This window comes from Mustela nigripes, chromosome 7 (assembly GCF_022355385.1).
Source record: "Mustela nigripes isolate SB6536 chromosome 7, MUSNIG.SB6536, whole genome shotgun sequence".
Classification (NCBI taxonomy): domain Eukaryota; kingdom Metazoa; phylum Chordata; class Mammalia; order Carnivora; family Mustelidae; genus Mustela; species Mustela nigripes.
Genome location: NC_081563.1, coordinates 80638115 through 80660700, shown reverse-complemented (window position 1 = coordinate 80660700; position 22586 = coordinate 80638115). Strand labels below are relative to the sequence as shown.

The following is a 22586-nucleotide window of genomic DNA, read 5'->3' as shown; positions in this document are numbered from 1 at the left end:
TGGCTATGTTGTCAAAGGAACCTATTTTCTGTTTCTTGTTTGATGCTCATTTTTTCTGAGGGCAATCATGGAAGTTGCCTAAATGCCACTTTACAAAAACATCGCTTCTTTTTGAAATCTAGGAGCTACCCATCAACCTGATGCCTTTGTACAGGCTGAGGTGACACTGTGTTAAAGTGATCGTCTGGAAGACAGAAGAACAGAGTTGAGATGAAAAATATGGTTGTGCACACATTAGATGCCCCCATTTATCACCCTCCTGTTTAGAAGCATCCTTTAATAGTCTGTACTTTCCACTCAGGCAAGGGGTGCCTTGTTATTCTTCTCCTAAACTTAATTAGAATCAGGAGCACTCTGACAAAGAGGTAATGCTCAGTGTCTGAAAATTTATTTCCACATTGTTTTTTTGCATCTTACTGTGTTGCCAGTTACTTCCTGTAAGGCTGTCTTTTTCCTCCTCAAAATCTCTAGTAGATACCCTCCATGAACCAGTTTCACACCCAGATTTACTCAGGTTGGGCTCTTCCGCCATATTAGTGTTTTCCTGAGTACTCAAACTTATAATCAGGATGTCATCTTCAACCCATATTTTTTCTTCACTCATATTTTTTCAGGGGAGTAACCTAATAATTTACATTCTCAGAGAACTGATATTATGCTGGGCAAAACACCAAGACAAATTAGACCAGATGGGATGGCAATTCCCTACAAAGAAAACACGTTTATTTTAATATGTTTCTAACTTTTGGACATCCTACACACTTCTTGAATTGCTAGTGAATGACAGTAATATAATTATTTGGTTTAAAAATTTGCATTTATCATCAAATTGTTTTCAGAGGCAGGGTTTTTTTTTTTTTTTCCTTCCTGGAAAGCATTATTTCATAAATAAATCTTTTAACTCTCAAGTTGACCAAAATAAGGAAATTTGTTCTGTTGCGTTCATAATAATTTTTGTTTTTCTGGCAAAGATTTATATAGAAAACAGCTGTCATAATGGGTAGCTTCATTTCTGGCATTTAATATATGTTAAAATACATGTTGTATTTTATATATGTGTTGTCTCTAACCCGGGGCTTAGTTTCAGATTAAACAACAAATAGAGTAAAGTATCAATATAATTTTCCTGTTTCTCTTTTGACATACTTTCATGTTTGGAGTCCAAATATTCAGTGTTTAAGCCTTCTTAAACACTGGTTTATTGGTTATGGTGTTTATATCAGCAAAGTGGTAATACTGGAACACAACAAATCCCTCTTTGGTTTCCCAATTTATAAGATCCTACCCATTCTTATCCTTTCTTCTCTTTTCTGAGGATATGGTAGAAATCTATCACCTGACCTTTCTTTTCCGTACTCTAAGTGGAGCCCGAAGTTTGAATAAGGGCTTGAGTAATTCACACAGCAAAATGGTATCATTGAGGTAACATAAAATTTCACCTTAAATACAAATAAATGCTGCAGTCAAGGGTTTAAAGCATTTTTTTTTTTTTCCTCAAGAGAGCTGATCAAAGCCTTATGCCCCCTGCTACCACATCTACTTCCTGATACTGGCCCTAATATTCCACGGTGCTGTCGCTGCCATGGCCCACGTTGAATCAGGCATAGAACAAAAAGAAAAGCCTGGACCAAGCAGATAATTGATTTGGAAACACATGCAAGGTTTAGGGAAATGGAGATGATTTCCTCAGAAGGCAGCTGAGCCCTCTCCAAGTTCTCATCTTCCCAGAGCCCATGAGTAGCGGTCAAATGGGAAATGGTATAGGCTTAGTGGAAACAGAGGTGTTGGTGGTACCCAGGTGGGCCTTTTCTCCGCCCTCACCTGTCAGCTGGACAGGTAGTAATAGTTGGTACTGAGGGAGCTCCTAGAGGATCACATCAGTGTTCCCAGTTTTGCCCAGAATGTTTCCTTGGTTCTCCCCTGCCTCTCACTCACCAGTCATTTTCCAAGATTGTCTTTTTCTCTTGTACTAAGCATTTCCTCTCCTCCAAACACAAGCATGGGGCTCCTTCTCTGTGGTATTTATTGTGCATCTGCCACATTGGTCTTCCTCCCACACGGTGCCCCTAATGTCTGGAACTGAGAATTCTTGATTTTGTAGAATGAATAAATGAGTGAGTGAGTGAATGAAGGAATCCTCTAAGGAAGAGTGAGTGATAGCTCACAAAGAGATTCCATTTGCTCTAAATCATGGACATGACTTATTGGTCTTTTTAGCACTGGGTTCCCACGGATAGTCTTTGTGGAGCCCAGTTTTCCTTATCACTTTCTCTCCCTTTGTGATCAGTTTATGTAAACCTGATATAGTCACAGTCACCAAGGTACTTGTTACTTAGAGCTATAACACTTAAGTGGTGGCTCTTATTGTGGAGAAGGAGCAGGTCATGAAGTTGCCTTAAAATAATGAAAATTGAGAAACTCACTTAACAGGTGTTAGCATGCCCTTTCCATATGGGAGGTACTGAGAAAATAATGGTGGGCCCAACAGACATGACCCTCTTGAAACCGGCCATGTGCTAGAAGGAATAGATACTAAGTTTTATTTTTTAGTCATTTATTTAGACATTTATTTATAAATGTCTAGTGTTAATTGCGATAAGTACTCAGGGTTCTTGAGAGCCCACCATAGGGCACATGACCTCAGTTCACGTCAAGAGCAACGTCCCTGAGGAAGCAACATTTCGACTAATGGTTGGAGGATGAAAAGGAAACCGACCTAAGGAGAAGAATATTGAGGCTCCAGGCAGAGAAACAGGAAGGGTTTGGCTAGTTAGGGACCCAGCAAGGACAGTGAGCCCAGAGTGACTAGAGAGTAAGTGGCAAAAGCCAGGCAGGACAAGCCAGGGATGGCTGTGCCTTCTCAGCCCTGTCCAAGATAAGCTTAGGGGGACAGTGAAGGACTATGAGCCAGAATGATGTGATCAGATTGGCCGTTTAGATACTCTACTCTGGCTGCTAAGCAGAATGGATTGAGGGGAGGAGGGGAAGAAGAGAAGAGTGAGAGGCTGTTGCAGCTGGCCCAGAGGATAGATAGATGCTCGGTGGGGCACTCAAAGGCCTGGGAATATTAAGGGTGATGCTATTTTGTGGGGGTGGGATGAAATCCTGCATTAATTTTTTGACATGTTGAATTTGAAATACCTTTGAGACAGTCCAGGAAACATGGAGAATGTAGATGAGCATACATTGGTTTGAGGTTCTGAACAGAGGTCTAAGCAGCAGGCCAGCATTTTTTTACTAATTATCACATTGGTAATATGATCACAGACATGGGTAAATTTGCCTGGAGAGAGACAAGAGACTGAGAAGCAATGAGAACCAAAATTCTAACACTTAAGGGCCAGGGAGAGTAAGATCCAATGGCCAGTGAAAGGGAGAGGACACAACTGGGGAAGTTGAGGGATAATGGCCATCAAAGGTTCTAGAAGTCAGAGAAAGAGGGTTTCAAGCTCAACAGTGCACAGGACTTCTGAAGGGGAAAGAGATACAAAGATTGAAAACCATCCATGGACTGGACAACAAAAAACTCATTAGTGACTTTACTGAGTGCGATTTCTGTGCAGTAGAGGGAACAGCACCTGGACAAGACAGAATAGAAAGTGAGTCAAGAGACCTTTTGTGAGGAGAAGCCATAGTTTCCATTCAGGGCCTCTCCATTTGCAGTCCTGTAGGTAAGAGCAAGTGCCAAATGATGGTGAGCTAACATTTATGGAGTGCTCATTACAGATGAGGGACTATTCTCCGTTTCCTGCATGTATAAGCTCCTTTAACGATCACAGATCCCCCATGAGGCAGGAACTGTTAACATCCCCATTTTACAGACGAAGAAATCGAAACACAGGTTGCCCAAGGTCACACAACTAGAAAGTGGTAGAGCTGGGATTTTTTTTTTTTTTTAAAGATTTTATTTATTTATTTGACAGACAGAGATCACAAGCAGGTAGAAAGGCGGACAGAGAGAGAGAGAGAGGAGGAAGCAGGCTCCTTGCTGAGCAGAGAGCCCGATGCGGGACTCGATCCCAGGACCCTGAGATCATGACCTGAGCCGAAGGCAGAGGCTTAACCCTCTGAGCCACCCAGGCGCCCTAGAGCTGGGATTTTAACAAGCACCGTCGGGCCCAAGCACCCTATCTTCTCTACTAAGCTATCTTATTAAATGAAGAAATCCCCCTGGTGCAATAATGAAACCACTCAGGCATTTTGCCGTGAAAGGGAGGTTTCCCATTTCCATGTGTTTATGGTTTGGAAGTGCCAAATCATGCATTTGTGCACTTGAACTCACAGAGGTTTTATGGCTAATGTTATCAGCCTCATCTTTAAGCTTCTTTTTCCTCTACCCTCTCTTATTTTTGCTGAGGTGACTGTTTTCAAGTCATTTGAATATTACATTATATTCTAAAGTGTAATTATTTTTTACTTTTACTCAGAGGATTCTAACCCTGGGACCTAATAAATCTGTGTATTATTGCAAATTTCAGTTAACCGAGGGAGAAATTACAACCGAGTTCTGTGAAGATGGGCAATAAGAGCTAGGAGCCCTCATGGCTGACATATGTTTGTAACAGACAGTTTTGTAAGTTACACTATATTTCATTCTTAAAGGTTCCAGTGCTGTAATACTTAGGTGCTTTTCGTAGCATTATCCATTAACGTAGAATGGCATTAACATTTGTTCAGCAAATAAAATCCGTTTACAACTTAATGGGGTTGCGCAGGGCTAGAATCTAGCATGCACAAATTTTATGCAAGACAGCTTTAGATAGCAGTAGTTGAGGGACACTACTTATAGCATAGTGAGCCTTCCTAATAAGAGACTATTGTTGGAGATCCTGGTTTGGACTTAAAGGATATAGTTAAAGATAATTTCAGTGTGACATCTGAGCAGATTATCTTCTTGGTTTTCACCTTTAGTCACTAATTTAATTCCAATTTCCTATGAAATATTTAGAGTAAATATTTACATAGAGTTGCATTTCTGTTGATAGGAAGGGGGTAACTCGTACTTGTTTAAATTCTGGGGGCCCAAATCAGTTTCCTGACATTACAATTGAACAGACTTACAGCAAATGAAGGAACTCTTTTCCTAGATACTAAGGAGCCTTCTGGATAAGATTTTTGGTTTTGATTCTGGGAGATCTGTGAGTGAAGAGAGCGTTTAAAGCACTGCTATATGAAGTGTCCATTATTATGACTCCCTCACTGTTCAGACCTGCATGGTAGGCCAAGACAAACCTTGTGCTTAAATGTCTATATGCTCCTTAACCCAAAGGAAATTATGTTAACCAGTCTATAGAGAAAATAGAGGACAAAGAGACAACTTGTTTTAAGTGACCTGTTTGGGTCATTTGCAGAGATGAACCTCAGTCACATCTCCCTTACTTCAGACCCAACAGGCTTTTTCAAGCTCACACTCATTCCTTTATCAATTATTTCATTTGTCTCAAACAGTAACGATTTTATTAGTGACAAAACGAAGCCCACGAATGACAAAATCAATCCAGGTACAGCTGCAGTGGAGTTCCATTAATACATCCCATTACTTGTTGCAGTGAAATAAAATCAAAGCTGGAGTAAACCTGATGTAGACCTAGAGAAATTCACCAGACAAAACTTACAAGTCTTACCCAAGACAAAATTATTGGCTGGTAGTGTTTTGTGTTCATTTCTCTTTTTGCATTTGGTCATCTGAATGGTTAGAAACAGAAATACCACAATGTATACCTTATTTTACAACCATAGATGCATTTTTAAGAGATGTAATTATGCTAGTCCTTCTGGCTGAAACCAAAAGCCCTACTTAAATGACTCCATCTCTGCTTGCCAAGGGCATCCTTGTGCCTTTGAGGGGTATCCAATGGCCTGCTTCTACATCCTGGGGCCATTTGGCTATACTTTGTAGACTTTGTGATCACTCCAGTGATGTGCAGTTTCTAGGAGAGGTGGGGCAAGAGACCACTCTAATTCAGGATCTATTATTCAGTGATGGCCAAAGGAACCCTACAGGTCTGGAAGCTCCTGTTGGGCACTAATAGCTTTGCCTCTCTGTGTTTGTCTTTCTGATGCATATCCTTAGAAATTACAAAGCCATTTACAGAACTATGGGGATAGAAGACCAAAGGAATGTTAGCAGCCCATTTAGCTAGAGGTCTGTGGGAATATACTTTCTGCCCCCAGTAGTCAAGAGTGAATTCTGATACTTCAGTTGATATCTTTTCATGGGTGTTGGTCACTATTTTACTCTCAAGGTGCTGACTGAGTGAAAAGAAGAGATACATAGATGGCATGTTAACAACACCTAGATGCCACTGGATGTCATGGAAGCTAACGGCGCTGTGTGCCTCCTGCTGTAGCCAGGCTAGTAAAGACTTGGAGACATACAAGGGAAGCATGTGTCAGCCAGCCTTGTCTTCAGGCAAGGTCAAAGACCCAGTTTCACAGTTTCTCATGAGGATACTTGTTGAAGCTCAGCATTACGTTAGAGGACCAAGGCATTAAAAACACCTGATTTTGTATATTTTCTGTTGCTCTCGCCTGATAAGGGACATCAACAGAACAAAAAAATAAGAGATCAAATGTAACTCAAAAAGCAGTAGATTTATGCCATGGCTTAAAACATCTGCCAGACACACAAAAGGGACAGATGCTTATAGAATGAGTAAGAGAGAGAACGTGGGGAGGAAAGCAAATAGAGATGCATTCCTTTCGATGCCAGTGCTCCTCTGAAAGGTGCCTTGCAGAGTCCTCCCCTGGCAACACAAGAGTGTAGGAGGGTGAGACAGAAGAAAAGACAGTCGCTGCCTGACAAGCGTATGTGATCCATCAGACTAGACTTTTCACCCGTGGTTGCCACTCAGGCTTTCACAGCACCCTCATGGTAGTCTGCTTCTTTGTGCATCGGTAAATCCTCATTCTCAGAAAAATAAGTGCTTAACCTTGGATCACCTAGAACAAAGCGTGTTCTCTTTATCTATGAATGAAGTTTATGATTGCAGTGTGGTTTTTATTTTACTTCTAGAAAATATCAATACACATGAGAGTCTAATATCTGATAGTACTTTCAACTGTGTAAATTCCCAAAGAACACACTTATGTTTAATCTTGGGTTCTCTTAAGTGCTGCTCTTCAACAGTGAAATGCTAATAGTACCAGCCACTCGACTTGCTTCATGTTCTTTGCTAAATTTACCTAACAGAATGAATGCAATTTTATTTCCCCTTTCCCATTTCTATACTTAAGTATAATATAAGCATGTGTGCTCATTGGACTTTGAAAACCATCCAAAGATGGTAATTATTAATGGAATGATTATATTAAGTCATTTAATAAAGAATATTTTGGAGTGCTAATTAAGAAGCACAAAAACATTAGAATATTTGCTGAAGTGATATTAGTACTTAACATGTGCAGACAAATAAGATCCTCCTTGTTTCCCAAAGTATTTTTAGACTGTGAATGTGTGTCTGCATGTGTGTAACCTTTGTGTCAGAAAATTTCTAGCATAAAAGGCCCTGTGACCTTCTTCATCTCTACCCTATGTTTTTTTGCTTCTCTCTGTAACCTAGAAATTCTCTCAGGCAGCTGATCCATGCAAACAGGTCCTTGAGTACAAGTCACTGAAGACCTTTTACCATTGTTTCTGCCCCATCAAATTCTCTAAGGGCACAGTCATCTTTCCCCCAGAAAACTGGCCAGTTTTAGCCTATGGCTGAAATCGCCATGTGTGAGGCATTACGTTCCTCTGAGGCATGTCCTCTTTGATGCCCCCACCCCATTAGCAAGGCACCATTGTGCTTGGTCTCTTGTCCACCTTTAGAATCTACCCCACCCCCAGTGCCTCCAGGACTTCCAGGATGGGGCAGTGAAAACTTTTCTCTAGCAGTCAGCTCTGGGGCCTGGATCATGGAACCCTCTAGACATCCAGCTTGTTGTGACCTCTTGTTTATGCTGAATCCCACTTTCAGGCCAGGATCACGGTAGCTGGCTTGTGCTGTTTATCCTGCTATCCCCTTCCAGGGAATGTTTAGACACTCTTCCTAATTGCTGCCCCCCCAAATTCTAATAGAGCAAATATGCCATACATCTGTGTATGGTATATGTATCTGTGATTTATACAGAGAAAGACTTTTTCATCCCCAAGAACCAGGTTAATCTGGCATAGCCAAACCATCCTGCTTGCTCTATACCTCTGACATCTGGACCTCCTTCCTGCCTCAGCAGGAGCTTCACGGACCCAGACGCTGAGGAGACAGACGCTATTAGCATGAGCACCTTGGCCTGCTGGCTTCATTGGCCAATGTGCCAGGCTCTGTACTAGGCACTGGGTATATAACAGTGAACCAAACAGGCCTAGATTCTGTCTGGCCAACCTCTTGCATTCTGACCTGGAAACCTGCTGACAGACCTGGAAACTTACCTGTATCTCATGCATCCCTCCTTCCGTCTTTCCTGACTTCCGGCCTGTTCAGGAGCTGGTGGTGCCGTCTCTCTCAGGTCTCCTCCAGCTTGGGGCGCTCAGAGTGTTTTGTCCTCAGGGTAAGTGTGTACTCCTGCTTTCCAACTTTGAAAGAGAACATCTTTTCTGCTGCACTCCTTGGGGCTCTTTCTCCTTCCTCGGTTGGCTCCCTTGGCCAGAGCCGAGGTGTGCCTTCACCTCCACTTCCTCATGATCCTAAAGCTGTCCGGTTCCTCCTCCTGCATTCCCCTGAAACTGTTTTTACCAGCATCCCACTCCACGCAGGCCTCTTCTCGCTAAGCACAGAGACTGTTCCCAGTGTGACCATTCCCATGTGACACTGGTGGGCGTCCCATGTGCTGACTGCAATGTCCACCTCAAAATGATCAAGCCTTAGCCTCTCTCACCACACCTTCCTGGGTTTATTCCCACTGGGTGGTCATTTCCTCTTGGGCTTCTCCATGCTTCTCTCTTCTTGTAACTACCCCTTATGTATCAGGATTCCTTGGACTTCTGTCCCATCTCCCTCTTTTTCTAGAGCCTACAGTTTCTCCAGCTTCTGGTGGCATTTGTGCTGTGGTGGCGGGCAAGTGTATATCTAGACCCCAGCTGTTTTCTGAGTTTCATGCTCATCTATCAGGTGGCCCCAAATTGCTCCACTTTTTAAAAAAGATTCTACTTATTTATTTGAGAGACAGAGAGAAAGCACTAGCAGAGGGAGGAGCAGAGGAAGAGGGAGAGGCAGCCTCCCTGCTGAGCAGGACACTTGACACGGGGCTCCATCCCAAGACTCTGAGATCATGACCTGATCCAAAGTCAGATGCTTAACTGACTGAGCCACCCAGGGCTCCAGTTGCTCCCCTTATGTGTGTCGTGGACACCTCCACCCTAATGCCATCTCGCACATCCGCTGGCTCTGCCTCCAGCATGCATTATTGTCATTCACCTAGCTGCTCAACCCACTGCACTCTCTTCACTCTCACCACATTCGGTTCCACACCAAGCTGTCAGTCTGTCTTCTGAATCACCCTCAAACAGGTCTGCTTCTTTCCATCTCTGTGCTACCCTCCTTGTTCAGTCCATCATCCTTTCCCACCTAGATTATTCCAGAGACCTCCTCCCCGGCAACCTGTGTATTGGCTGCTTCTAGCCAGCTCCCCCAATGTAGGCAGTATCAACTATCCAAAGCATGTGCACTTTAAAAAACATTTCAGTGACTCCCCTTTGGGTTAAAGACAGAGTCAGATTTCTGGATGAGCCACACACATCGTAGCCCTGCCTTGTGTTCCAGCATTATCTTTCCCCACTGCCTACCTCACACTCTATATTCCACTTCTGCAAGAGTGATATCAAGCACCTTGCCCTTGCCTCTGGGCTTACCTTGTGCTCTTCTGTCTACAGAACATGCTCCATCTACCTCTCACCCCAAATTCAGCTGTTTCCAAGCCTCCCTTGAGAGGTCACTCCTTGCAGGAAGCCTTCCTGATTCCCAAGTCTGAGTTAGATGCTCCTATTCTGTCTTCCCCAGGAAAGGGACCCTTTTTTCTTATCCCTCCACTTATTACATTGAGTCATAATGATCTTTCATGTCCTCATTAGGCTGTTACTGTCTATCCCCAGGGACTATCAAAATGACTGTCACATAACGAATGTTTAATAAATACTGAATAAATGGATGGGGAATAATGAATGGATGACTTTGACCTTTTACTCAATGTCTGTTCTTCCTCTCTATCTTATTGTCCTTCCAGTCCTGCAACAAAAAATATTAAGGTGGTAGCTCCCCTAGATATCAGCTCTCCAAGGACAACCAAGACTGTTTGTGACCTGGGAGCATTAGGACACATCCTACAATTAGCTCAAATGCAAGAGAGATGAAAATTCACCTCCTAACCCCTAACTCCTGGGGGTTGGGAGTGAAAAGGAGTCCAGCAGCTCTTGCTGGGGTATACGTCAGGAGAGCTTAGCCCTTTCTATCTGCTGCTTGTATTCTCATTATCTTTCAGGAGACGGAGTTTTTCATTTTGATAGATAATGAGTGTAATGTACAAGTTGAAGAAATCAAGATAATAAATTCGCAGGGATAATTTGGTTAATTATCATTTTGCTGCTCATAACATCAAGGGCTGGAAGTCAAAGTTCTTTCTACTGCTAATATGCTCTGTGGAAGGCAGTTCCTAGAACAATTAAAACACATCCACCTAAAAGCAGTCAGCTCAAGACACACATTTAAAAATTGTATTTATTATCATGAAAACCACACACAGTGTTTTCCTTTACTTTTTCAAATTGAAGGATGTGAAATTACAAATTTGCTACAAATTTGTATCCACATAAGAAAGTTGAAAATAATTTCTTAAATAGAGATAAGGGCCTTAAAAAATTCAACCATCTGGGCGCCTGGGTGGCTCAGTGGGTTAAGCCGCTGCCTTCGGCTCAGGTCATGATCTCAGGGTCCTGGGATCGAGTCCCGCATCGGGCTCTCTGCTCAGCAGGGAGCCTGCTTCCTCCTCTCTCTCTCTGCCTGCCTGTCTGCCTACTTGTAATCTCTCTCTGTCAAATAAATAAATAAAATCTTTTTTAAAAAAAAAAAAAAAAAAAAAAAATTCAACCATCTATCTAGATATTAATCTACATTTTCTGTAGTCCTTATATTCATAATTATTTAGATCAGCATAACCTGAGAAGATTTAGAAACCTTATTTTCCCTTTCCATTTCATTTGTATGTTGTCTTACAAGTTCTGAAAAATGTGATTTGTAGGTGTGCAAGTCTTTTGTTTTATGTTGGTTGGATGCAATGCAGTGTAAGTACTTTTTAAAGGTAGGGATTGGAACTCAGACATTTTGTATAACTTTTAGAACGTGCTCCATACTTAGAGGCATCTTATTTTGTTCTGATTTTGAAAGCTATCTACACAGCCTGTAATTTCAGAATAGGTAACCTAACATCGGCCTTCTAACTAGCTTGTGCACATGGCGTATTTCCCTGTTTGTGCATTACCATGGTTTTGCACATGGCATGTTGTCCCATTCTTGTCCCCACTTGGACCTTAGTATTTCTGGAGAAGTACTGTGCTCAGTACCACTACTCACACCTCCACTCTCTGGAGACCAGCCCTTTACCAAATACTGCTTTCCTCAGCAATTTAAGTTTCTGATGATAAATCAGGAAAGGTATACCTCTTCCTGTCCCTCCAGGTATCAGCTTTGAGAACAATTGTTATATGCTAACAGTAGGGGATTTATTTTCTTTAATATACCTTTCCTCCATCCCTCCTCTCACTAAAAGGATGTGCCTGTTTGTACAAATGTGTATCTTTCTCTCCCCATTGAATTTCCCAGGACATTCAGAAGTTGTGACCTATGGGCAGTACACTGTTTGTTATTACAGATTTTCAGTATAATATAGATTTTATTTCAGTGCCTTTTTTTTTTTTTGCATAGTATTCCTAAATAATTAGACATCTGTGGTTCTGTGGAATTAAAAATATTAAAGATTTTATGTTATTTTTTTAAACAAAGTATTTATCTATGAACATTGATTGGGCCTCTGAAATGTGATTAAAAATCTTAAGATCAGCATGTTTATTATTGACATATTATGCCATAATTTAAACTCTATCCTCAGCTACTTGTAAATATCTTTTTAATAGTCTCAAATATAGATTAATTCTGTATGTAAAGTACATATTTCTTTTAAAATTACCCTGGGATTCTATATTAATTCATTTAACATTACTGAAATATGTGTATCTGCATATTTCCTTTATGAATCATTTTAATCTTCCCTTCCCTGCAATAACTTGTGACCTAGCAGTATTTTGGTCCAATTTTTAAACACATTTTTTTTTAAGATTTTATTTATTTATTTGACAGACAGAGATCACAAGTAGGCAGATAGGCAGGCAGAGAGAGAAGGGAAGAAGCAGGCTCTCTGCGAGAGCCCTATGTAGGGCTCAATCCCAGAACCCTGAGATCATGACCTGAGCCAAAGGCAGAGGCTTTAACCCACTGAGCCACCCAGGTGCCCCTAAACACGTTTTGAATTCAGTTTAATGCTGTATATCTGGGGGCAGGGAGAGCGGGGAGTAAAAAAATAGGCTTTTCAAAACAGAACCTTTAAAGTTAGCTAAAAATGTTAGTAATAGCTTCTAAAAAATGACCAATCCCTGAAAACCTACCCAGGCTGCTTCTCTGTAACCAAATTTCAGATTGAGATCCTGTTAAGTCTGAGACTGAACTTGAACTACAAAAGCCATTTGAAAATTCCATTGCAAATAACTGGAAAGAGGCAGGGTGGGGGTGAGAAAACCCAGCCACATGCAATGAGGAAGATGAAATCAAACAATGAGGTGCAACAGGTTCTCTCCAGACTGTGAGCAAAAAATGTCTCCTTTAGTCTGTAAAATAAGTGTTTATCATTCTGACTTCTTAACTTCCTATTTCCTTGTGTTTTTTTTCCACCGACATCTCTCACCAACTGCTCCATACACATCCCAAGCCCAGACTCTGGAAAAACACGTGAAATGAACACAGAGTTCTTTGGGAGGTCCACTAGTTATTGTTGTATGAAATGAGGAGCCCACTGTGACATGAATAAAGACTCCAAAGCAGATTCCTAGCATGTTTTAAATGGTGTGGATGGTGGGGGAGGAGGGGTCATCGTAGCTGGCATCATCTAGAAAGATCATCAGCAACCCTTGAATAGTTGAAATGATTAATCACTTCAGCACAAAAGAACACAAAAGGAGATTGGTTAAGAATAAGCAGGGGACAGAGTGCTAGCTCCAAGGGTGACATGCTTAATAATGTATTTTTAAAGTGTGTGCCACATCAAAAACGAAGCACATGCAAATGGAGGAAGGAAGACAAAGCAGTGAGCAAAATATTTGGCGAATTAGACCAAATGTTTAGGAAATTAAATGAGCGGTAATTTTGCTTTGAACATTTAAAAAATGCATTACCTCTCCCGTTCTCCCCACCCCCAGTATCTTAGGAGCATTGGGAAAGCTTACAGGATGTGTTCTAGACCTTTATCACTGAAAATGAGGAACAGTTAATCAAATCAATATTGCTTCATAACCTCCCTGTCTTTAAGGCACAGGGATTTGAATTGACTCCTTGGATTAGAGCAAACTACATGACTTAAAGCATCAGAAAGCATCATAATGGCCTTGCTTAACATATATTGATGGCTAACTATGCCCTTCACATCTATTACCTCTTTTAATCCTTGCAGTAACCCTATATGATGTCATCCCCATTTTACAGAAGAAGCAACAGAGATGTAGAGAGCACTTAAGATCAGGGTTAGGGTTCAAACTCGGGTCTCCGGAGCCCAACCTCATAAACACATACAGTGCAATTTTTTTTAAAAAAGTCTGAATATTTTCAAAATGCAAGACTGACCCAATTCTTCTTGTGAGGGTACAAGACAAAGGGGTGTGTGATGGCTGCGGTTGTTGCCGCAGTGCTAAGAAGCCGCAAGGTGACTGGAAGGAGTTAGATTGAGGATCGGTGTGTGCCGAGTTGCATGAGGGATGTGTAGCGAGCGTAGAACGACCACTTAGAGTTCCTGCAGAGTGAGCTCAAGTGCGTGTTCATGTATAAGCTAGTTACTGAGTACTGTGCTGCTGAGAATATGGTTCTTTTGCATCAGCCTGTGTTATACGCTGCCTTGCATGGAGCTGTACATTACTGACAACTCCTGCCCCTATTAGCCCTTGTATGAGCAGCAACAGTCAGTGCTGTCCTCCTCCTCACGAGAGAGGTGGGTAAAGATGGAGAGTCTAGAGACAGCAAGAGTTCCAAGGGACAGAAACCCAGGCACCCCTGACTGCACAGGCATGAGTGGCCCCGGAAATTTGAGCTTTTTCAAAAACTCCTGTGTTCGACAACAGCTCTGCCACCAACTGGCCAGGTAACACCAAGCTAATGTAGGTTTCAAGGCAGTGTACATTTTGCCCAGGACAGAAAAAAAGCTATTGTTCTCACTTACTATTTGATATGGCTGTAACATTTCTTGCTGGGTAAATTTGTGAATACACACATCTTAGTGAGTCACCGTCTAACAAAATATTTTTGTTCATCAAATGCAGTTCTGGAGGTAAACCAATTTTGTAAATCTGTGATTGAAATAAACATTTTATTTTGGAACTGATGACTGTTAGCTGCTGGTTTTCTTGTTGTTAGGATAATTGAGTATTTTCAAATTCATTAGAGACAAGGTTCACTTAAAGAAATTTCTATCTAGAATATCTAGCTGTAGAATATTTGTGAGATTATCTTTACTGCTAAGAAGCAATTGCTTTGTGAAAGGATTCTTGGCTATGGGAAAAAACGGACCTAGAATTAACTCCCCTAAAGAACCTAGGTATCTGTTTACAGATTCTTTAAAACTCAGCATTAATAGGAAAACAAAAGTGTTGAAATCACTGAATTTGACTGACAAACAGTTAAGCTTGGAATAAAATAAAAAACCAGTAGGACATTATAAATTGCTTTACAAAAATAGAGTTTTTATACAACTATTAGGTGCATATACTAAGTAAAGTGGCTGCAAAGGGAATAAATGCAGACTACACCCCCTGGTGGAACATTTGTTTGATAGGTGGTTGATAGCTTTTTAATCTCCTTCAGTACAGTTATAGTGTTTATTTGATTTCTTTGCCTTTTTGGTTGATTATAAAACTATGTCAACTTGTGCCTATAAGTTGCTTTTACAAGGACATGGTTTTACTAAATATGCCTAATTATAAATCAAATTAGTCAGGCAAAGTAATGTTTATAATATGTGTTCTAGTCTACTGTGTTCCTAAAGATTCCTTTTGAGAGCTCATAAAGGATTAAAAATCATGCAGAACTTCCAACTTAGAGCAGTACTTTCACAATGAAATACACTTGGTACATTGCTTGGGACAGCTGGTAAATGACATAGAACCCTCCTACTTAAAAATAAATCCTTTCCACATATACTTATTCAACCAAGGAGAGCAATGTAAAACCCAGAAATCTACTTGGACTTGAAAGGACAATGAATTATAATAGTGGAAGTCTTCAAAGGGGTGGGTTCAGAAAAACCTCAGCTTTTATATAGACCCTTAAAAGAAGACATGAGAAGGAAAGTGAGTTGGCATTTTTATACTATGTATGAAGGATTATTTCTTTTCAATATTTTTCAGTATTGTGCAGACTTAATTTTATTAGAATGAGATTGCCTACATGTCCGCTTGATTTCATAGCACCCAGCAATCATCTCAATAAGTATTTGAATGGTTAATTGAAAATCTAACTTCATGAAAAAATGGACATATTCAGTATTTAAAGGCATCTTATATACTTTCAAGTATGTGACATAGTGCTTGTTAAATTATTTTCAGTGCCTTGAGTTCTTACTATTAGAAAACCAGAAAATTCTAAGGTCCAGAAATGAATACCAGCTAAAATTTTACATATAGAAATTCATGACTTCATGGGAACTCAGAAGCATCTAAACTCATAAACTTAGTGTTACCTCTGATAAGAATCTACTCTTGAGTGAAGTAGGAGTTTACGATAATACCTAATACTTGAAGATGAAGAACTGGCCATCCATATTCGGCATAGTAAATAGTAAGTTTTCTAGCCAATTTTCTTGTCTGGCTGTGGCAGCAGTAACATGAGCTTGACCCAGGTTGGTTGTGTAGTTTAAAGAAGATTAAGGATTGCACGAAACATGGTAAAGTGCTGTTAAAAACAGTAATGCTTCTGCACAGAGCTACAGAAAGAAGATAGAGAGCTAGAGGATGCATTGCTTCACTCAAAACAAGAAAAAAGCTAGAGAAACGATTTAACCCTTGAAAGAACTGACATTGTAGGGCAAACAATTAACCTGAAAACGTGATCAAAGCCAGGCACCTTCAGAAAGAAATGGGACCTAAGCATTCATATGGGACACCACCCTAGTCCGTATCAACCAGTAGGATGACTCAGCTTGAAAACTGTAAAGAATTTCTGAAGTCGAATGTGGGCTCACAGGAGAATGCCATAAACACAGGAAGGGCTGTGGTCTCCTACAGTTTTCTCCTCCACCAGGCACTCATAGGAAAGACCTGGGAGCATACTGAGAAGCCTCTCTTGTGGTGCTGGCTTGGGGAGGGGAATAGCAGTCACTGCTCAGCCACCATCCAGACCCAACTCCTCTGTCTCTCCAGCTGCCAACTCCGACTTGTCGTCTGTGGGAAGAATGGCACAAAGCTGCAGCCCTTCTGGTGTATTCCTTGGTGAGACAGGGAAGGAACCCACCTCTGAAACTGAACTGAGACCCCATTCCCTCTCATTCTTAAGAAACAAATCTCTAGGAGGAAGGACTACCAAAATGTATTCTGAGGTCAGTAGGGGAGACCCACTATACCTACGGAAGAGAAAACAAACAGCTCTACCCCCAGGGAAGGCATCAGCACATGTGCTACATAACACTACTTCTGGAGGAAGGCTACACCACCGAGACTCCTGTTCACAGTGCGCACCGGCAACCAAGTCTGAATCAGAGCATCAGTGCCCATCTTCCCTCCCCCAGTTCTCCAACCTCCACACTAGCAAGCACTGAGTAATGGTGGCATACAACTAGAAGAGCCGTGCAGAGCTAAGACCCAAAGTCAAGTGGGGAGACTCATAGCCAGAGAGCAAACTTCACATCCAGAACAGCTCCTGACCAGATGAACACAAACCTTCATGCTAAAGACCTAACAGAGGAAAAGGCATCCTCACATGCAAGCACAGAGTCTGCTGCCCTATGCAACATGTGTGGCTTTCAAAAGGAACTTAGGAGACCAGTGAAACAGTTTCAGAAGAGCACAGTCATCGGACGAAGCAGTCATCAGAACCAGAATCCAATGTGACACAGACATTAGAACTTAAATGGCTGCAATTAATACAGTAATGACTCTGAAGGGAAAGGCATCTAAAATTATGAAGTTAGTTTTTACCTCTGATAGGAACCCAAAATTATCTGTGCAGAATCATAGGTAATTTCAGTGGGGAGACAGGATCTATAAGAGAGAAAGCCCATGAAGAAATGGGGGAAATGGAAAATGCAGAGAGATGTAAAATGCCTTTGATGGGTTTGTCAGTAAACTGGACACAGTTGAGGGAAGAATCAAAGAGTGTGAAGATAACTCAATAGAAATTACTCAAAATGAAAACAAAGAGATAAAAATGTGAGAAAAAAAAAGAATAAGCTCTGTAGGATAATAGTAAATGGTGAAATATTCATGTAATTGGAATCTGAAGAGGGTGAAGAAAAGGCAACAAGACAAAACAAGTGATGGCCAAGAATTTTCAGTATTAGCGACAGACCCCCAACCCACCTATCCTAGAACCTCAGCTAGCTATGCCTAGCAATATAAATACCAAGCAATATAAACACCTAGCAATATAAATACCATGTACCCACCCCAAGGTATATCATATTCAAACTGCTGAAGACCAAAGACAAAGAGAAAATCTTGAAGTCAGCCAGCCAGAAAAAAAAGACACATTCCCAACAGAGGAATTCAGATGAGAATGACAGAAGACTTCTCATCAGTGGCCAGGGAAGCAGTAAGACAATGGAGTGACATCTTTGAAGTGGTGAAAGAAGAAAAAAGCTGTTAGCCCAGACTTCTCAGCAAAAATATTCCTTAAAAGTTAAAGAGAGGTAAAGAGTTTCATAGACCAACAAAAAATGTAGGAATTCATTACCAACAGACCTACTTTATGAGAAATGTTAAAGGAAATTCATAAGCGGCAGGACTGTGATGTGGTCTGAAACTCAGATCTACACACACAAAAATAAGAGCATCAGAAATGGAATAAGTGAAAGTAAAATAGCGACAAAAGCATGTAGTAAATTCCAAGGCCAAGAGCCAGGTCTTATGCTGAGTTCTTTTATTTCCTCTTTAAAGTGCGACTATTACATATTATTTAATGGAAATGGAGCTTCAGTTTGGAAAGATGAAAAGGTTTTGTGGATTGATGGTGGTTACACATCAATATGAATGTAAATCCACTGAACAGTATACTTAAAAATGGGTTAAAATGGTGTATTTTATATTATATATATTTTACCACAGTAAAAAAAAAAAAAAAAAATGCTTCTGTTACATCCAAGGAGTACTCAACAGGATGTAGACATAAAGCCCAAAAGCTTTTGATCACAGGGTCTCTTGAAATCCTTTTCATGGGCTACTTTTCCTGCCCTTAAATTAAATCTCACTAGTTTCCCAGACACTATTAGATGATTCAGAAGCTCTCCATTCACTCTGAGAAAAAAGACAAATCTCATTTTAGTAATTAAAATGCCCAGTTATAGGGTATCATCAAAGCTCTGAACTCATTTAGAGCTAAATATTTCCTTCCCTCAACTTGGGCTTCCTTCAGGCTGGTGTCCTAGGGGGGAAGGAGGGACACGGGTGTTCCTTCTCTATTTCACTGGCTTGCATTGCTTTCTTCAGCGGGGCTTTCTGGCTCCCCCAGGGCTAGAGCTAGAGCTAGAAAGTGCTAAGGGCCCAAGCAGTCATACTTGGCTGTCCTTAGGAGCTGGCACTGGTGCTTTGTGGAGTTGGCAGGTCTCTATCTTTAGGAAAGAGCACTGGTTCCTTGTGGGGTGCTTTCACAGTTCCAAAAAGATATTTTTTTTCCTCTGTGAATGTCCACTTCTAGCTCCTTTGATGATGGTAGTGCCTCTTTCTGTCTTCCATATGACCCCCTCTTCTCTCCATGTTCTTGCCCAACCCAACTTCTGTAAAACTTCTGTCTTGTCTCTCTGTAGGTCGAAGTTCAGTCCACATGTGACAGAGCCTTCTGTGCTACCATGTCAGTCATTCACTGCTCCCCTGATGATTTTTTTTGGCTTAATTTAGGTATCCCCAAATGCCCAGAGCAAATATTAAGTCCTCTGAGGGCTATTGATGTGTACACGAATATGTATATGAAAGCCCTTTCACTTAGGCTTGAGGTGAGGAAAAACTAGCTCCCTTCCCCTCCCCCACTTCAGATAGGGAGGAAAGCATCACAATATTACAAAACCTTTCTGCAAGGAAATTCTCTTTTTGGGTCTCAGGATGAGTAATACTCTCTTTGAGCCCATATATTGCTTTGTTTTGCCTGGATGCACTTTCCTTGGATTGTATGACATTTATCATTTGTCCTAAATCAAAAAACAAAAATGAGTTCCCTTTTCACATCCTGTTCAGTAGTACTCAATTTTAGCATGATCAGGAGGCACATGTTTAGCTAGAAGGTACACTTAATAAGAGGTTTACCATTTTGCTCTATGCTACTATATGTAGTGTCTACCATCTAGGTTACAAAGCACAGTTTTGTTGGCAAAACTGGACATCTCAGACGGACAGTGGCTTTAGCTAAGTAGAAATAAGTCTGTTCTCCTCTGATTTTCTCACATCCTTAGGCTTCTTAATCCTTCCATAGTTTTCCCTTGCCTTTTTAAAAAAATTTCTACAGTGAATTTGGTCTCAGGGTACACAGACCTCCCTGAAATCATGAGCCAACATCTGCATGAAGGCTGGAGTGCCCAGGCCTTATTAAATTGTCCCAGTCAGAATTTGGATTTGTAACTTCAGTAGGCCCAGCCAGAGGACAAAATTAATTCTTATTAAGAGCTAGTTCTCTTTCAATTTAGTAAATGTTTCTTACCCTGGGTTCCCCAGCACTACTTAAAGAGCTATTTTTAAAAGATCATTTTAGCTTTGGAATAAAACTAGTACAACAATCCACTTACACAAATAGTATCTTTGTTTAAAACGAGAACATCACAGTGTGATTGAGCTATTGTTGGAACTGGTACGTCCCAATCTTTAGAGATGTCTCCCCTGAGCAGCACCAGCGCCTCCCCTCCGCAGTGCTCCTCCAACCTGGGCCAACAACGGCTGTCACAATACAGATTAACACGGCTCCCTAAGATGTCCTTGAACTACTTGCTGTTTAGAGTGTGTTATCACATGGCATGAGAATGTTGAAGAAGGGAAACACAGACTTTTAAAAATATGCCAGTATTTCCTGATTATCTTTTTTTTTTTTTTTTTAGGTCAAACCCTTCATTTTGACACTTAATGAATAAAATGCCCACATGGCAAGAAATGAGATAATGAATTGTAAAAGGACATAATCAGCAATGACTAAATAATTAAGGGAATTGAAATGCAGAGTCATTTGAGAATGCATTAATAATAACACTATTTGTTCCATATGCTGAAGAATTCTGTTTTTAGAAAATCAGTCAGTTGCTACACATGCTCTGTAGCAAAAATAAAAAAAAAATTAATGTTGACTAATAGGAACTGTAATTAGATGTTCTGCTTTTAAACAGCTGAATAAAAGATGAAATCATATAGAAAGTATATTTAGATACAAGTCAGAAAGTAAACTGATTATTATTCATAGTACTGTTAATAGGAACTATAATTTATGCATCTAGTGGGAATTGTGTTAGGCAATTAAGGTAGGGAGTCACACTTGACTTCCCTTTATACATTTACATTTATGTATTTTCCTGTATTATACGAGGGACTATCTTTCTCATCTTTCACTAGCTTAACCATTAAAGTCACATCTCAAGGTAGTGCATAGTGAGCATTTGGGCTTCTGGGGCTTGGAAGGTCTGCCCTCCAGAGGGTGCTGCGTCAGGATACTCCTTGGCCGGGGGGTACCACGCGCCTTTGTGAGGCACTGCCAGCGGAGGATTGTGACTTTCCAGCTTCTCTTAGTGTCTCACCTTCAGAGGTGTCTTCAGAGGTTACTAGGTGGAAAAGAGTAATACCTGACTTGGAAAGGCTACAGTGGGTAGCCGCTAAATAAAGAAAATAGGAGATAATGACGCCATGCCATCTCCGTAGACTAGCTCTAGCCGTGCACCTAAGCCAGTCATCAGGGGCAGCCACATTCACCAATCATTAGCATATCCCTTTAGCAGGATACAAGAATCATTCCTTTTCTTTTTCTTAAGGTGTGAAACAGAGCAATTCTGAGAGATCATGGTTAAAATGAACAAGTTTCTGATTTTGGATTTTCCATTAAAGTGATGTGCCTTGGGGCGCCTTGATGGCTTAAGCATCTGCCTTCATCTCAGGTTGTGATCCTGGGGTCCTGGGATCAAGCCCCCAATGAGGGCTGCCTGCTCAGTGGGGAGTCTCCTTTTCTCTCTGACTCATGCTCTTTCTCTCAAATAAATAAATAAAATCTTTTTTTTAAAAAAATGATGTACCTTTTTCACGGCACCTGGGTGGCTCAGTGGGTTAAGCCTCTGCCTTTGGCTCAGGTCATGATCCCAGGGTCCTGGGATTGAGCCCCGCATCGGACTCTCTGCTCAACAGGGAGCCTGCTTCCTCCTCTCTCTCTGTCTGCCTCTCTGCCTACTTGTGATCTCTGTCAAATAAATAAATAAAATCTTTAAAATAAATAAATAGATAGATAGATAGATAGATAAATGATGTGCCTTTTTGGAGAATAAAATAGCAGACAGGCGTGAAGATTTTAAGAAAACTCCTCAACCTCTCTGGCCATGTGTGTTTATATACATAGTCACCAGTGTGCACACAGGCTACAGCTGTCCTATGGGTTCATTCTTTTATTCATACAAAAACAAGACAAAACAAAAACAAAAAAACAGAAAATCTTGAACCATAAAGTGAGCAATTCCTTTTAACTATGGATGTGAGGTATATACATTGTTCTGCAGTATCTCAGCACAGCGATGACTCAGCCTTTACGAGCCATTCCTCCTGTCCTCTCCATTCATTATTGTGTCACTGTCCCCAGCACACATCAGGAGTCAGCTCTGAACTGTTGGGGAGAGAATCTCCTCAGCTCTGGGGGAGGCATGCTTTGCATTCTTAAGTTTCTGAACAACCTCACGTCTGTTTTTCCTTCTGTAGATTAGAAATAAGCTCTCTTGCTACTCCTTTGGGCAATATATGTTGATAGGACATATACCATGAGGGCTTTGCAGTATGGGTAATAGAACACATCTAGAACTCTGCATATCTGGGTTTGAATCTGATTTTGTGGCCCTAAGGAAATCCTTCTGTGGCTCAGTTTGTGTATCTATAAATCAGAGATAACTCTGTTTTCCTTGTCTGCTCTGCAAAGTAGTTATGT

At 41.0% G+C, this 22586-nt stretch overlaps 1 protein-coding gene across 1 annotated transcript in view; it reads left to right on the top strand.

Annotated features, from left to right (window-relative positions):
- The window catches only part of AFF3 (ALF transcription elongation factor 3), a 535863-nt gene that overhangs the window by 259542 nt on the left and 253735 nt on the right, over positions 1 to 22586 (top strand). The window lies entirely within an intron of this gene.